Source organism: Periplaneta americana, chromosome 11 (genome assembly GCF_040183065.1).
Source record: "Periplaneta americana isolate PAMFEO1 chromosome 11, P.americana_PAMFEO1_priV1, whole genome shotgun sequence".
Lineage (NCBI taxonomy): Eukaryota > Metazoa > Arthropoda > Insecta > Blattodea > Blattidae > Periplaneta > Periplaneta americana.
This window is the reverse complement of record NC_091127.1, coordinates 28312372-28325982: the sequence shown is the minus strand read 5'-3', so window position 1 is coordinate 28325982 and position 13611 is coordinate 28312372. Positions and strand designations below refer to the sequence as shown.

The following is a 13611-nucleotide window of genomic DNA, read 5'->3' as shown; positions in this document are numbered from 1 at the left end:
GAGTTAAGGCCGTAAGGCCTTCTCTTCCACTCAACCAGCAGAAAGTGTATATACATATGCATGAACTTACAAAGAATTCAACAATTTCATTTAGATGAGAGTTACATGTATACAAGAGTTATTTACGAATTAAACAACAAAATACTATGAACTATTAATTAAACACTGAAATAAACTGTGTAGCAGAATTAAACTAAAATACATAGAATGTTAATATATTTCAAATGATATTAGATAATAGAAAGAGATTATTATGAGACAATTTTGAAAATGCAGCACAAACAGGATGATGTCTAAAGAAAAAAGCAACAGTGTAGTCAGTAATATTTTAAATCAGTATGATTGGAGTGAAATGCTAATAAGGTTATCTTTTAAGCTGTTCTTAAAGGTGTTTGTTGTCTTGCAGCCCCTAATACTTTGTGACAAGGAATTCCAATGACGCGAGGTGGATATTGTAAAAGATGAGGAATAACAAGATGTTCTATGAAGAGGTATATTTAGCGTGCCACAGATAAGTGATCTGGTATTTACGTCGTGGTTAGAATATAGATAAGAGAAACGAGACGAAAGGTAATTTGGTGTTTAGGTGTGCAGAATTCGAAAGAGTAAAGACAAAGAGTGTAAAGTTCTGCGTTCTTTAAGTCGGAGCCACCATACCTGGTTAAAAATTTCTCGAGTTATTTTACTGTCTTACTTAAGCTCCGGTATTGCTTCGACTCTACTGTTTGATAGAAGTCTCATGATATATTTTTAAAAACCTAACAGACCACAAAAGTTCCATTTTCGTCACATTCAACCCACATCTAGAGAATCTCGACATATGTCAGTCTCAAAATATCCCACGCCAGAAATAATTCGATGTTATGTTACGTGAATGTCCGTCATAGTATTGACCCCATGCCACAGTATCTAAAATTCTATTGCAGTTCGAGAAAATCAAGATTTAACGTAAGATAAGCCTCTTTATAGATCTCTTCAATTATCATACAACAAATAAATCTGCAAAACAGAAGAATAAATGGTTGTTTCACGAAGGACGACACTTTCGTGGTGCAATAAATGGCCTGTGGTCCCGCTTTAAATACAACCAAGTTGAGCAAGAGAAGGCGTTGAGAAGGACGCACGTGGTTTGTAAACATAAGGCTGTCTTTTGTTTATTTGTGTCCAGAATTCAATGCCGCAACGGTGAAAGCGTAGTCAGTGATACTATAAAAACGAGACGACCTATCAGAATATCATCATTCATCACTCGTTGACAGTGGAAGCTACTGACATGAAGATACAGTTGGTAAGTTTCTTCGACCTAGGAGAAAGTGCTACTCAGTACAAGATTATATACTGTAGATATTCATCCTTAAATGGAGTAAATTGTCCAATGTAAATAATTACACACATTTTCTCATGATGGATGTTATTCGGGTGGCAAAAAAAGGGTAATTTTATACTTTGAACATATCGTTAAAATATGTAGAGTTTGCGGAAGAATGCGAATATTATTCATTTATATTTGTTACCGTTGCTCCAAGATATTTGAACTTTTCCACCTTTTAAAAGGATATAGTCCACACCTGTGGAGTAACGGTCAGCGCGTCTGGGTGCGAAACCAGGTGGCCCGGGTTCGAATCCCGGTCGGGGAAAGTTACCTGGTTGAGGTTTTTTCCGGGGTTTTCCCTCAACCCAATACGAGCAAATGCTGGGTAAATTTCGGTGCTGGACCCCGGACTCATTTCACCGGCATTATCACCTTCACATCATTCAGACGCTAAATAACCTAGATGTAGATACAGCGTCGTAAAATAACCCAATAAAACAAATCAAAGGATATATTTCCCATTTTTATATTTCCAATTCGTACTATGTTGTGGTCACGAGACATAATCATATACTTTGTCTTTTCGGGCGTTACTTCCAAACCTATCTCTTTGAATATTAAACTTATTTCACGTGCATTACAGTATTTCCGGATGAATTAACCTATAGATACTGAATGCAAACAAAAATATATCCATCAGTTCAGTATAAATTTATGTACACAGATATAAATCATGCTACAAACCACTTTTTGGTTTCAAATTTGTTGAAAACATAATTCGAGAAAATTTCGAATTATCACGTCGCCAGGAAAGCTTCAGCAGTTATTTCTAATTCGATGAAAATCTGCAAAACGATTTTTTTTTCTTTTCCGCAATACCTACTCTTTCTTTGCACTTCGTAGCCTTTGAGTAAATAAACAATTTATTACGATTCATTGCAAGAGTGGTACAACCCACTGCGAAACGCTGAAACTTTGGGTTCATAACTAGATCAGATTAAATTATACATATGATGAACAAGTATGGTGTTTGAGAAACAATCTACTGCAGACCAGGATTCAAATGCTATACAGACGACGTACGAATGTTTTATGTTTAAAAGCTGTATTCCATTAGAATTTTCGTAGCTGACAAGCAGGAAACAATCGCGTCGAGATTCCTAAGTAATTAAGCTTTACTCTCAAGAAATTAAAGACTAAACAGAGGCTAAGAGTGTTCGAGAATAATGTGCTTGGGAAAATATTTGGATCTAGGAGGAATGAAGTTACAGGATAATGGAGAAAGTTATGCAACGCAGAACTGCACGCATTGTATTCTTCACGTGACAAAAACATTGAATCTAGGCGTTTCAGATGAGCAGGATACTTAGCACGTATGGGAAAATTCAGAAATGCGTATAGAGTGTTAGTTGGGAGGCCGAAAGGAAAAAGATCTTTGGAGAGACCGAGACGTAGATGGGAAGATAATATTAAAATGGATTTGAGGGAGGTGGGATATGATGGTAGTGACTGGATTAATTTTGCTCAGGATAGCGATCAATGGCGGGCTTATGTGAGGGCGGCAATGAACCTCCGGGTTCTCTAAAAGCCATTTGTATGTAACATCTTATTATCAGTAAATTTGTCAACTTAGCACTGAGTGAGAATCTCGAGACAACAGACACAGCTGCATGAAAACTTGCTGTCACTAGAGAACTGTAAAATAATTAAAAGAAAAGAGAGGAACTATCTTGTTTATTAATAATTTGAAACCAAATACTTTCCCCTTCATGGCCGACTCAAAATCAGAAACAATCCACTCAAAGAAATGAAATTTGACAAATATTTTACATACACTCGTATTTTGGACATTGCCTTCCTGATCTCCTAAATAGGTAATACAGTATAATTATATTTTCTGTTAAATATATTAGAGACGTATGGATTATGCATTAATTATTATATTTTCAAAAGAAAATAATAAAGAAAAACATATAACTCCGTTACGCAACAATCCATTGAGGGACAATGCTTACCAGGCGACTCCTGGTTTCATGTTCACATGTCTCAGCAGAGGTGAACGATCATTCAATATTTATATGTGGTTAGTATAGGGACATAATTTCATTTTTACTAACATTTCTAATATTAACCTGGCTATACCTTTGAGAACCTTAAACACAGTTTGCTATCCCCTTCCACGACTGGAATTCGATGATACTGGCGTAATATACAAACAAATAACTTTACTAGGTATAGGAGGGAAGAAAAGTAGTTCATCCATTTACGTAAACTGGGAAATATCGCGATTTTGAGTTTTATAATTTTCATTAGCCTTTTGTTTAATCAAAATACAGTACAGTATTAACAATGAGTGTTTTTACTCACGAACTGAGCTGTCCATGCGGCCGTATTCATTATGCAGTGTATATTATACTGTCTACAGCACATTAGCGTACAATATAGAGAATGAAGTTAAATTGAAAAATAATCAAATATGGATATTTAAACACGTTTTTGAAAATGGTGGCCATTCATTTCGATACAGGCTTCAGTTCTAATGTGCATATTATCGTACTATAGACTATTGCACCTAATTCCAATTACCAGTTTCGTCCTTCGTACTAGTAACTCATGTTGAAATAATTCTGTACCTACTCTATAAAAGAGTGCCTTACGTATTGTAAATGCAATCTTCACTTCTGCCCGATCCGAAAAGATAAAATTACTCAGACATACTATCTACTGTCCGTCCAAGTGATTATGTCGCAGGGTCGTAGAAAGGGGGAAAATCACGTGACAGTTAATTACTTAACGAGGCACTTTTATTTAAGTTATTTTAAACAGTTGTATAATATTACATAGACGTCCAATTCCTAACAGAAATTAATGTTTTCAGAAAAGAGCTAAGACAGCCCAGCCACTAGCTTTTACAGAGAGGCGAATAGAAGCGGGTGGGGGAAACCGGGATGCGACGTAGGCAAATGGACGTCAGTACCTGTGCGAAAATGATTCAATATTAAAAGCTCTTTCGTCACTGGAAAACGCGAACATATTTTTGGAACGTACTGCTTACTGTCACCGTAAGGCTACTGTGACTGTATATGCGGTCTTGGTACTGTGTGGAGGACGGTTGAACTTCATTAATAGAAGAGGTGGGAGTGAAGTACATTCAAAAACTAAGGTACAATAAAAATTGAAGTAAAAATAAAATGATGTCCTTGTACAATCACTTCCCAGTCGATAATTATAGTTGGCTTGCGAAACTGGATTTCGCTACTCATTGCAGCGCCCCAAATTCAACACGATACTGAGTGGGAACTGGTTCCATATACTGGCCAAAATTTCATGAGAAAAATTTCTTCGAACTAGCGCTCATTCCATTAGTCTAGGCACTTCAAGGCGGGACGTCTTGGACCATGCAGCACAAAGAGGGACTACAGAGGTGTGAACATTATTAGAATAATCTTAATTTTAAAGGTTTTTTTTAATAGTTCCTTCACAAATATTCATTGAATTGATGAATATTGGTATATAATATTACTATACTGATGTAGGATATATTTACTACTAACAATGCCGGAAAGCATTGTTGTACATTGGTATTTTTCTTATTTTACAATTGTTATGGGAATTCAGAAATTATTATATTATGGTGGCGGAATTGGAAACATCAAAAATTAATTAAGAAATGCTTTCAACCAATTGTTCTTTGCGTTTACATTGTTGTGAAGATTCAGATGAACGTATACATCTGTTTTGTGCATATAATTTTTTATGTTTCCAATTCCGCCAACATAATATAATAATTTCTGAATTCCCATAACAATTGTAAAATAAGAAAAATACCAATGTACAACAATGCTTTCCGGCATTGTTAGTGTAAATATATCCTACATCAGTATAGTAATATTATATACCAATATTCATCAATTCAATGAATATTTGTGAAGGAACTATTAAAAAACCTTTAAAATTAAGATTATTCTAATAATTTTCACACCTCTGTATATAAAAATAATTAGAAAATCGTCTGGGCTCATTTGGAATAAATTGTAACTTTCTGTTATACTTTTCAAATAAGACCAGTTTTATATTTCAGTAAAATTATTGCATTTCGTGTGCATAACTCCCAGATAAATTGGACTGTATGTAAAGAATATAACTAAAACCTGTCCAATAGTTTATGAAAAATTAGGAATACAGAACATTTATTTTAACTAGTAGCTTGTGCAGCAAATGCTGCAAACTAAGTTCATTAGACGTTCAAATAAATATTTTTCAGATTTATTTTCAATGAAGAATACCAGCCATTCTGAAAGTTATTTGCTTCCATAATAATGAAAGATACTCTCTCTCTCGAGCCAATACTGAAGAGAACCACGCATATAAATATCTACACCACACCGCCATTAAATATATGGAAAAGATCCAGCCCCACTTGATTAATAACTATAAAAATATTTGATTTTTAATAATATTATTATCTTACTAAATTTTATAGCTTTCAGTAACATATACTATATAGCCGCCACTCAGTAAAATATAGAAATCAAAATCTAATTTAAGATATTCTCTACATCTGCTTACATAACCCCAAAACGTTTCACTTTCATATCATGAGTATAGCATTAATATGTATAATTAATGAAAAATAGTCACATCACGGCATTAACTACAACAATATTTCATTTCTAATGGTAATAATGTCATCAAACCACCTCAGGATTTGTGGTTTTTAATATCCACTACACAGCTGTACCCAGAAAATTACGCACCACAGAATCGAACCTGTAACTTATTTTTAGTAAGTTAAGTTTTTAATAACCAATTTAATTTAAGCTCTAAATATGTCAGCATTCTTGCAGATCATGGCCTTCGTGTAATATTGTTTAGGCCTACTGTAGTGTGTGTTTTGTTTTATTCTGAAATACAATTAGCTAGATCTCAAAACTGACGACAGATGGATTTTGGAAAATAGGAAAATTATGTTGAAAAATTCACATTTCACTGAAAAGTACTGTTTATCTGAAAAACTTTGAGTTCCAAGCTTCAAAATAAGGGGCCATTTATTAAAATCCGTTCAGCCGGTTTCCCGTAATTTCCATTACCAGTTCAAATTATATATATATATATATATATATATATATATATATATATATATATATATATATATTTCCGTAAAAGAATAACACGGAGATGATGAAAATGGAAGGATACAGAAATAATATGGAGAAATAGAATATCAACTTGGAAAATAGTAGGAAATTAAAAACAACAAACTGAGTAATATGGATACTAATAGATATGAATATACAGAGTGATTCAAAAGTCCGGCGACATTTACAAACTCCGTTCGTGCAGATAGCAGTACATGGAAAGAGGGGAAAGTTGTTGGAAATTTGTAGTTTTCAATCTAATGTGCTTGAATGTTCAACTTATAAAACACCGTTGAGGCTGTACACTAGTATGACACATCCACCAGTTCTAATTCTGCCAAATTATGGCTTTTCCGCTAATTCTAGTGGATTTTAGATACGCACCTATTATTCAACAGTGGAAAATAGTCGATATGCAGAGATTAGCGATTATATAACTTCCCACTGTGCAAAGAAACATTTCTTTACATTGATAGCATAAAGATTCTTGGGAATTTCATTCTTGAATGGCGGTTTTTCCTGAACTTATATTGGTAACACTGCTAATTGAAGGGTTCAGAGCCATAGTAGGCCAAGTGCCATTTGTTAAAAACGGAGAAAGCAAGGGTTAAAGTTAAATGAACACTACAGTTTAATGAAGATTGACATATCATTTAGTTTTAATGTGTATACTTTACGAGTATATTACTCGCTATATGTTTCCATTGAATTATGGCAGCGTTTCTCAAATTATGGTCCGCGAACCAACTGTGGTCCTCGAGGTCTGTCCTTGTGGTCCTTCAAAAAAGACAGAAGAAAAAATAAAATTCAAACGAATTGCGTATCACACTATAGCTTAAAATCTCAGAGTTTGAAAATGACACATGGCAAACGAATTTCACTTTTTCTCCCAGTACTGCATTTTATGAAATTTATTACCTTACCCGTCTATCGACTTCCCACTCTACTCTCAGCAAAAAAAAGAGGGATTTAAAGCACTATACACGTGGTGTTTCTCGACATCTTTTCCCTGCACATCTGGCGCCGCGCCTGTAACCCAGCCAGGGACCACCTGAATTCATAACAGAGGACCAAAGTATCTTACCTTAATTCAATTTTAACATATAAATATAGGCCTATTGGTATTAAAATATGCTACGAAAATGATAAATTTTCTTTCGAAGGGAACAAGAGTAAGGCGGTCCGCGGAACTGTTCTGACTTTAAAAAGTGGTTCTCACTTCAGAAAAGTTTGAGAAACATTGAATCATGGTAATAAGTTCATTTTAACCCTTGTTTTCTACGGTTTTATTAAATGGCGCTTGACCCATTATGGTTCTGAACCCTTCAATTGTCGTCATCATTTCGTAATTTACCCAATAGGATAACGTAATTGCCTCCTATAAGTACGAAGCATGTGGCAACAATGCATTTTTCATTCTGATTGAGGCTCGTACCAATGTAAAATCTCAACGGTGCATTCTACGTTGAAAATTCAAGTACATTAGATTCAAAACTACTGTACATATTTCTCATTTCCCATTTTTCGTTATCAGCACCAATAACGGCGTTCGTTTATGTCGCCGGACTTTTGAACCACTCTGTATAATACGAAGATAATGAAAAACACAAAATGAAATATACAAATCATAGTCACGACAATAAGATAAAAGTAGGAAAATGTAAAAGGAAGATGAGGAGGAAAAAGAAAATAGATTCTCAATTGTATTTCTTCGACAGATTAACTAGTGTTAAAGTTATGAATTTCTGTTACAGATTTTTCTGTTTGCACTTGTCTTCGTTGCCATGGTGATGAGTTCACCAACGGACGAAGATCCTACGGACCCAGATGTAGGATCCAACCATTCACCAACAGACCTCTCAGGCACAATCATCCTCAAGAAGCTTAAAAAACTTCTCTTAGGCTGAAGGAGATTGCAAATCTCTATGTCTCACTGTGCCAAAGTCTAAAGCGGCTTCAATAAATCATTGTATCGCACTTTGTATATAAATTATATTAGATTTTTAAGGTACGTTAATAAAACTTGTTGTTTCTATAAACTTTAATTATTGCAATACTTTACCTCGACCTTCTGTCATTAGACATAAGGTATTATACAATATTGGAAGTTAGACATAGAGGTATTGGGCATTATTGTAAGTTAGGCATAGCTTAGTTGTAGACATATTGGTATTAGATCCGCTTTCTTAGACTTTCTGATCTTAGATCTAAACAATTAGATATTAAACCTTTAGACGTACTGATCTCTATACAATATTATATATTATACAATATTGGAAGTTAGTCATAGAGGTATTGGGCATTATTGTAAGTTAGGCATAGCTTAGTTGTAGACATATTGGTATTAGATTCGCTTTCTTAGACCTTCTGATCTTAGATCTAAAGAATTAGACATTAAACCTCTAGACGTACTGATCGCTAACCTAAAATGTATCTTGAATGCCTGGATTTTTAATCCGCATGAAATCTGATTTTGTAACTAGAAACGCTACGGAATGAGCCCACATATAAATTTACTGATTGTCCACAAAAGTGAAGGAGTGTGCTCTTTATTATAGCCTACATTTATTGTACACTTAAGTCCACACCTGTGGAGTAACGGCTAGCGCGTCTGGCCGCGAAACCACGTGGCCCGGGTTTGAATCCCGATCGGGGCAAGTTACCTGGTTGAGGTTTTTTCCGGGGTTTTTCCTCAACCCAATATGAATAATGCTCGGTAACTATCGGTGCTGGACTCCGGACTTATTTCACCGGCATTATCACCCATTATCACCTACACCTCTTCAGACGCTAAATAACCTCAGATGTTGATACATCGACCACTAAAAATTGTACATATAACAATAAAAATTGCATTATTTAGGGAAACTGAAGCAAAATGACGAAAACAGAAACAATTTAGCCTACGTTGAGGAACCACATTACCAGTGAAAAATCTTTTCTACATTTCTTTAGAGTTTAGAGTTCGTATCTCACAAAATCTTTTGTGCGAGATCGTGCGTATTTGCTTGTTTTCCGCACAGAACCAATACGCGGTAAGTCTGAAATACCACATTCAGTATTCCCAACGTAACACACATAACAATTTCCCTCTTCTTACCGCTTAAGCGCGACATTCATTTTACTGCTTTAGGCTTTTAACATATTATTTTTAGAGATGTTTAACATAGTAATAATTATAAATTGGAAACTTACAACTGCGATTTCACCTAAATTGCAATGTTAATTATTGTTTTTAAATATTTGCAAAAATTAAGTAAAGTCTACTACTCCACGAAACATATTGCATTCCTGATACAAGTAACATTAAGGAAGCCGTGAAAAAATCAACAAGATTCCAGATGCCGATGTTATTACTGCAATATGTCATATAAATAATATTGTTAAAATATTAAAATGAAAAATAAATCATTACATAACCTTACCGTTTATTTTAAGTTCGCATTTATAGACTGGGGGAAAGAAAAGACAGACTATATCACGGCCTGCTGGAGTATAGTAAACACAGAAAACATTTTATAGCAACAATGTTGAAGAAAGATATTTTGGTTTTCCGAAGTTGCCGTCATTAAACAGAAACCAACATGGAGATTTCATTGCAACTAATTAGAAATTCCTCTTTCAGGTATGTAATTAACGATCTTCGCACAAAATAATGTACGATACACGAGCGGTATGTTTGTTTTCATGTTCTCGGAAATTAAAAAAGCTCAACTACGTTTCGCTTTTTCAATCTTTTCCTCGACCATGAAAACGTCAACATACCGCTCTTGTAACTATATTACTATTACACACCAAACTCCGAACCTTGCATACTTAACCACAACTGAGGATGTTCTTCCTCTATATAATTCTTACACAGACTATATCGAACCGAAAATGTCATGAAACAAAGGCCCAGAAGGAGTCGATTTGTTTAGCAAACAGCGGTATAAAATTTAATTAAACATATCTGCCGCTTCTGCCAACAGAAAGGGACGTGTATTTACCTCCACATTCTTTGAGGAAAGTTGTATTTTATTCACAAGTTACGTAATGTTGAATTCTGATTGTACACACCCCGTTCTAAAAAAAGTTTCCTTAACTGAAACGTCTTACAAATGGAATGACAAATAAACGTCGAAATGGGATATTCGGTAATTCTTTATTTAGCGTTTCTTTTCAACTACAGACGCTATTTTAAAGAAGATGGAGAAACGAACACATGGACGAAAGAGGGAATGGTAGGCCAAATCGAAGTAATCAAAAAAATCTATACCTAGAGGTTTATAGGCTATAGGTTAAAAAGCAAAGGTAGGAAGTTCGTACCAAAACAGTAGATTCTAGGTGAACAAAGTGAGCAGTATAGATGTCACTCGCGCCTCAACCTGTTCCTGCTCGCTACAGGACGATACGCAGTTCAATAATGGTGAGCAGTTTCGATTAATTTTTCTGAATGGACTTAAGGGAGGATGGATGAGAAATAACATTATGTAACTGAATTGCCTATAACTTCCACATTTTTGGGCCTTAAAATTTGAAATATTAGTTTAAAACAGGGTTTTATTTATCTTCTTTTTATTTTTAGAATTTTATAAATACTAGTTTTTATTTTTTAAATTTTTCATTTTAAAAATTAAAAAAATGTGTATCTTTTTCTAAAACTTTGCTAAACCAATAAACCTAAAACTTTGCACATGTGTTACAAATACCTAAAGTAACATTTTCCTGCAACCAAATATTTTATTTAGGCTTTATATTATTATTTTTTTTAATATTAGCCATTAAACACTTTTTTTCCTAAGCTTTGTAGTGTATAAAACTCACAAAATATTAACAAATCAAGTCGGCCTGGTTGGCGCAGTTGGTATAGCGCTGGCTTTCTATGTCCGAGGTTGCGGGTTCGATCCCGGGCCAGGTCGATAGCATGCTTAAATGCGACAGGTTCATGTCAGTAGATTTACTGGTATGTAAAAGAACTCCTGCGAGACAAAATTCAGGTACACCGGCGACAATGACATAACCTCGGCAGTTGCGAGCGTCGTTAAATAAAATATAACATTCAACAAATCAAAATTTTGTTGAAGGGAATTGTAATAAAGTTTTAAGCTTGTGTGCAAAATTTTATATTTTTACTACTAATGGTTGCAAAGAAAAAGGTACATAAGCATTGAAAAATGTAAGTTACGGGAAACGACATTTAAAGTTAAAGTTAGACAACTAATTTATCTACAATCTCACCTTATACAGTGCACTCCATGTTCCCCATATCCATTAGGAAACAGTAAGCCACAGCCTTCCTAGCACTGGTCAGATAGTTTGCCTGTCTAAATTTCAAGAAAATTTCTATAACACAGAAACTCCAAAATGGCTATTGAAAGGGAGAGTGGCACATTGCGCCCCGCTGTGGTATTTAAATTTTTAAAGACCACTTAGGTCCTTCAGGCAAGCAAAATATTTTAGTATCTGATACGGAAAAGTATGTAACTATTTATTATAGCAATAAGAAAAATTTTCATGTTTGTCAGAATTTCGCGTCTGTTTACTCTTGAACATAAAAAACACAGCGCGAAAACGACGACTTTTTGAGTTGACACAATTATTAAGCTTATACAAATTGTTATAAAACCATTTAATTGAAATATCTTGACGAAATATTCGAACTAACACAGCCAATTGAATATTTTACTTACAATTTTGCAATTGTTCACGGAGCTTTTGACTTCCAGCCACTTTATAAATCTCATTATTCAATTCATGTCATATTTATTTTCTCATTATTTTTTTAGTTCGTTATTTAACGATACTTTATCAACTACTTGGTTAATGAACGTCTCTGGGATCGGTGATAGCAAATTATATTTGGCGAGATGAGGCCTAGGATTCGCCATAGGTTACCTGACAGTCGCCATGATCCCCATATAAATATCATGTTGTTGTTGTTGTTTTCTAATGCTAGGCGTTTGACAATAAAGTCATTTGACCTCTTGCACTCCAATATTTTTCAAAGATATTATCATGGTCAGCCACTGAAGCACAGATTTTTAGATGTTCCGAATCCATTTCTTGGTTTGAGTTGCACAATGGGCAGTTAGGGGACTGATATATTCAAAGTCTATGCAGGTGTTTGGCCAAACAATCATGGCCTGTTGCCAATCTAAATGCAGCTACAGACGATTTTCGCGGTAAATCGGGAATTAACTGTGGATTATGATGCAGAGAGTTTCATTTTTTCCCTTGAGATTATATAAATATCATAAGATTTCACATAAGTAGTCGACCTGGTTGGCGGGTTGGTATAGCGCTGGCCTTCTATGCCCAAGGTTGCGGGTTCGATCCCGGGCCAGGTCGATGGCATTTAAGTGTGCTTAAATGCGACAGGCTCATGTCAGTAGATTTACTGGCATGTAAAAGAACTCCTGCGGGACAAAATTCCGGCACATCCGGCGACGCTGATATAACCTCTGCAGTTGCGAGCGTCGTTAAATAAAACATAACACATAAGTAGGCCTATAAAGACAGGAGTGAAACATCATTTTTGAAAGGTTGTCCTTAAACTTTTGGTAGAAACTGTAAATAAGGGACATCTGGTGATACGAAAGGTATTTTCTACTTTGATAAATGAAAAATACGATTACCGTTATCTATCAAGAAATTGTCTCATGGAGTGGTATTAGCAATTTAAATAGTGAGCTATTTTATATTGTTACATAAATTTTGTCGCAACTCTCTTTGTAAGAATTCTCACCTGCCTGTCTGACTAAATTATTAATATTATAAATTCACTAAAGGTGATTGTCTCTTAGACCGACATTTTCTAAGTATTGTGCAGAGCAATCAAGTGGAAAATAACATGTCTCTTTATATGTATAATGAATTTGGCTATAAGTTAGACAAGAGGAGCAATTAGTTCTCCATCGCTGAATACACTAGTTGTGTGTATGAAATTATCTCCAGATGCTCTGGATCAGTTTACGAGTACAGTGTCTTATCACACGTTGCACACCAATGGTTTCACTCATATCTCTTAGATAGGAAACAGAAAGTCGAAATCAATACAACTATGAAATCTACCTCAACATGGGGAACTATTAATAATGGAATTCCTCAAGGATCAATATTAGGTCCCCTATTTTTTCTAGTGTTCATAAATGATCTTTCCCTTCCCCACCCTAATAAAAT

General features: G+C 34.8%; 1 long non-coding RNA gene across 1 annotated transcript; it reads left to right on the top strand.

The window, feature by feature from the left end:
- Positions 1-1226: 1226 nt before the first annotated feature.
- Positions 1227-8489, top strand: LOC138708593 (uncharacterized). The gene is made up of 2 exons (XR_011334711.1): positions 1227-1288; positions 8205-8489. It is a non-coding gene; the product is annotated as an uncharacterized lncRNA (long non-coding RNA).
- The last annotated feature ends 5122 nt before the right edge of the window (positions 8490-13611 follow it).